This window comes from Coregonus lavaretus, assembly GCF_964263955.1.
Source record: "Coregonus lavaretus genome assembly, contig: HAP1_SCAFFOLD_2939, whole genome shotgun sequence".
Classification (NCBI taxonomy): domain Eukaryota; kingdom Metazoa; phylum Chordata; class Actinopteri; order Salmoniformes; family Salmonidae; genus Coregonus; species Coregonus lavaretus.
This window is the reverse complement of record NW_028166418.1, coordinates 1-3817: the sequence shown is the minus strand read 5'-3', so window position 1 is coordinate 3817 and position 3817 is coordinate 1. Positions and strand designations below refer to the sequence as shown.

Genomic DNA, 3817 nt, shown 5'->3' with positions numbered 1-3817 from the left:
TTATACAGACACTCTATAGGAAGTTATACAGACACTCTATAGGAAGTTATACAGACACTCTATAGGAAGTTATACAGACACTCTATAGGAAGTTATACAGACACTCTATAGAAAGTTATACAGACACTCTATAGGAAGTTATACAGACACTCTATAGTAAGTTATACAGACACTCTATAGTAAGTTATACAGACACTCTATAGTAAGTTATACAGATATACTGTAGTACTGTGCAGTCTAAGACTCGCCTGGTTCTTGTGGAGGGTGTTCAGGATCAGATTGTGGACAGCAATGGATCATCTTTCTCAGTGGCTTCATGAAGTTGAGGTCTGCAGTAACAGAAGAGTACGCCCACTTTTACAATACATACCACTACCTTTGATCCTTATTGAGTTACACGACGCCAGCCTACTACTACTGTAAGTCAATTCAAAAGGAAAAGATTGAGACTCACATTTTATACAGAGAGTGACCGCAATCAACGATATGATGACGGACGCACAAACTGCCAGGCTAATTCCCAGTGAAAGGTTTTCCTTTTTGGCTGTAAAGACACAATGTGAAGACCATGTTGTACGTGAACAAGAAAACATGAATGCTGTGATTTAGATCTCTCCTGGAAACCCCTGATCCAACATTTTCTCTTAGTTGTATACCGTTTATCCGAGTGATGACAAAGACAAAACATAGACATTTATGGAGCTCATTTAAAATAATCAACATATTGGATATTCTTTAATGTGCCATGCTACCAAATGTTTCCAAATCATCATGGTTTCCAATGAGTTGACTACTACTGAATCAAACCACTAGAGGGCGATGTCTGAGCGCAAATTGGGTTTGAGCTGCACTCGCTTTCATCACAATCTGACCTTCGATATTTATGAATTTGTCATGTGACCTGAAACACTTGAACGGGCACCCTGGATTGCAACTAATCCAGTTGAGGAGAATTGGTTTCGTTTATTGGTCTAAATCTGATTTAAATCTTTGTAATGACATTCAGCAGTGCATCTGAAGTGATTAGGCCTCACTGTCTCTGTACATTCACTGTTTGGTAGAACTCACAGACTTACGTATGACGATAGAGGTACTCCGGATCTCGTTGAGGGTGGGGTTATGGACACTGCAGGTCATATTTTGTCCCTCTGTCCCATTCACTCGGCTGCTGATGTTGTAGGTTCTCGTTCCGGGATCCTGGGTGGTCTTGGTGACAGCCTCCTGAGGGTCCAGAGTACGGTTATGGGTCCTCCACGTCATCTGGGCTTCGGGGAAGCCTCCATAAGTGGTGCACACCAGCGTCATGTCTGTGGAGTTTACTGTCAAATTGGGCTTCTGGTATCTCGCTGTAAGGAGCACAATGAGACAACGCCGGAACGAGCGTGATTATGAGAAAGATGTGCTGATGGTATTTATGGTACATATTACTTTGGTAATGCGAATGTTTCCAGAACAAGGATGTGATTTTTATATTATGAGCTAAAGAACCATTGTGTTCCAGTCCCACCCTCCAAACATGAGCCTGATTTAACAATAGCTCTCCAATCCATAGCCTACCTGCTGCATTGACAGTGATTCGGCACACTTCTGATTTTACACCATTTATTATTAGAATGACACAGCAGGTCAGGCGATTGTCTGGGACATTTACTGGGTTGAGCAGGAGTGACAGATTTCCAGAAGCCAACTGATCTCTGTTAATTGTTGTTCTGTTTGTGTAAAAAGGGTCTTGGTAGTAATACTCTTCATTTCCATCATTGAAAACATGCAGCACTTTGGGGGTTAAATCTTGCCAATAGATTCTGGTTTTTGTTGGGTAGTTGCCAGTTGACAATTTGGAGTGACCGCAAGGCAGAAGGACGGGCTCTCCGATGATTCCAACGACGGTTTGCTCCTTCGGGTATGTTGATGAAACTACTGAAATAACTTTCCAAACAAAGAGGCAATAGTTAGTTCAAACTGAACTCCACATTTACCAGGCTAATAAAGACATGTTCACTGTGTATCAAACTAGGCCTCACAGAGATGACATGTTTGTGAAGATAAAAAAAAAAAAACAGGATCTGGCGTATTATTGACGTACTACAAGTACAAGCCTGGGACTTTCCTGCCTCTCCATTCCCAGTTCTGAGAACATTCTCAGGCCTCACTACTGGAAGTTCCTAAAGCACTATTGTGTAAAGTCACCAATCAAGGATGACGTTAGAGAGGAAAAGGTTGCCAGACAAGTTTACAACTAGTCTACAGCTAGATACACAGAACCAACAAGGTGTTGGTAATCTAATCTAATCCAATGTGGGTCTATACCACAGGACCTGCCTCTGCTTACGGCTCTACCCACCCACGGATGTGGTTGATGACAGTGAGTGAGAGGTCAGGAAGCCATAACGTCCAGCTCTGATTTAGAATCACAGACAGCTATTGTTATCATATTTTATAAGAACATGTTTAATTGTTATAAATAATCAATCATCATACAGTAATATATGGCATGGTGCTGTACCCTCTTAGCTGTTTCTGTTCACAACTCTAATGTCACCCTCCTAGTGAGCAGTACTGTCTCCATAACACTGTCTCAGAGCAACTCTAATGTCACCCTCCTAGTGAGCAGTACTGTCTCCATAACACTGTCTCAGAGCAACTCTAATGTCACCCTCCTAGTGAGCAGTACTGTCTCCATAACACTGTCTCAGAGCAACTCTAATGTCACCCTCCTAGTGAGCAGTAACTGTTTCAATAACTCTGTCTCAGAGTAAACACCCTTGTGTCTGTGAGAGGTGTACACAGCATCCTAACAGAACTCATTGACAAATGTAAAAAATAAAAAAATTATGCTCCATTGAGATGAAAGGGAACCAATATATTTTGTGTGCATTTGTCACATAGTTATTTTTGATGACGGTGTGGGATACAGTACATCAAATGCAGTTCTGAAGAAATCCACCTGCTAAAATCTGCAAGGTCAAAGTCTGCATCTTCATTGACGATGTCGACAGCAATGCTTTCACAACCCAATACCATTTTTAGATCATTTTAGCATGAGACTTCCGTTTTTTTTGTTCAATTTTTGTCCTTACTAAGACTGTTTTGGACAATGTAATCTACAGGGTCAGTATGTCCAGTATGGTTTCTGTAGCAGCATGGTGCTCTGGTCAGAATGTACACTAAATAGAAACCAGAGCCGGCGGTGACCTATAACCTCGTGAATGTCTATATTGATGAATGAAAACAGTGGTGAACTTCGCCGTGGAAACTTACCATACAGCAGAATATTCCAGAAAGTCCTAACAGCCATTTTGAGATGGATGCAGACCATTCTAAGGGGAAAATGCAGTATCAAAATAGTAAACAACATAGTCTGCAATCCAAAAGGAAAGGAAGGAGGAGATTTCATAAAGAAGTGGACACCATTTCCTCCTGAAGTGACAATCACATTCAGCATAGTCGTATTTATCGTGTCAAACAGTCTGTCAGCTATCACCCTCAGTAGCAACAACTTTGACCGATTGGCACGTTGACACTGCAACTGTGTATTAATATATAACTTTTCTCAACATTCCTGAAACATTGTTGAGCCACTGCCAAGCTTTGTTAAACCTTTTGTAGTTTGATTTACAACTGACATGGACACAGAGAAACGTTCAACTTTTAAACAAAAACAAAAGTTACAAGGAAGTTGATTTGATGCCAGCTTTCAGTTCATCGAAGAAGCAAACATTTATCTATACGATCATACAAGAGTTTTAAAAAGCATGTTTCCATTTCCTTGTGTAACACACTACCAAGAGGTAAGAACTCACCAGCAGACTGAAGCCTT

At 40.9% G+C, this 3817-nt stretch overlaps 1 long non-coding RNA gene across 1 annotated transcript; it reads right to left on the bottom strand.

Moving 5' to 3' along the window:
* Window positions 1–248: 248 nt before the first annotated feature.
* On the bottom strand, window positions 249–3817 carry LOC311114746. The gene is made up of 6 exons (XR_014611144.1): window positions 3801–3817; window positions 3259–3317; window positions 1558–1926; window positions 1077–1346; window positions 455–544; window positions 249–329 (listed from the first exon to the last, which is right to left on the bottom strand). It is a non-coding gene; the product is annotated as an uncharacterized lncRNA (long non-coding RNA).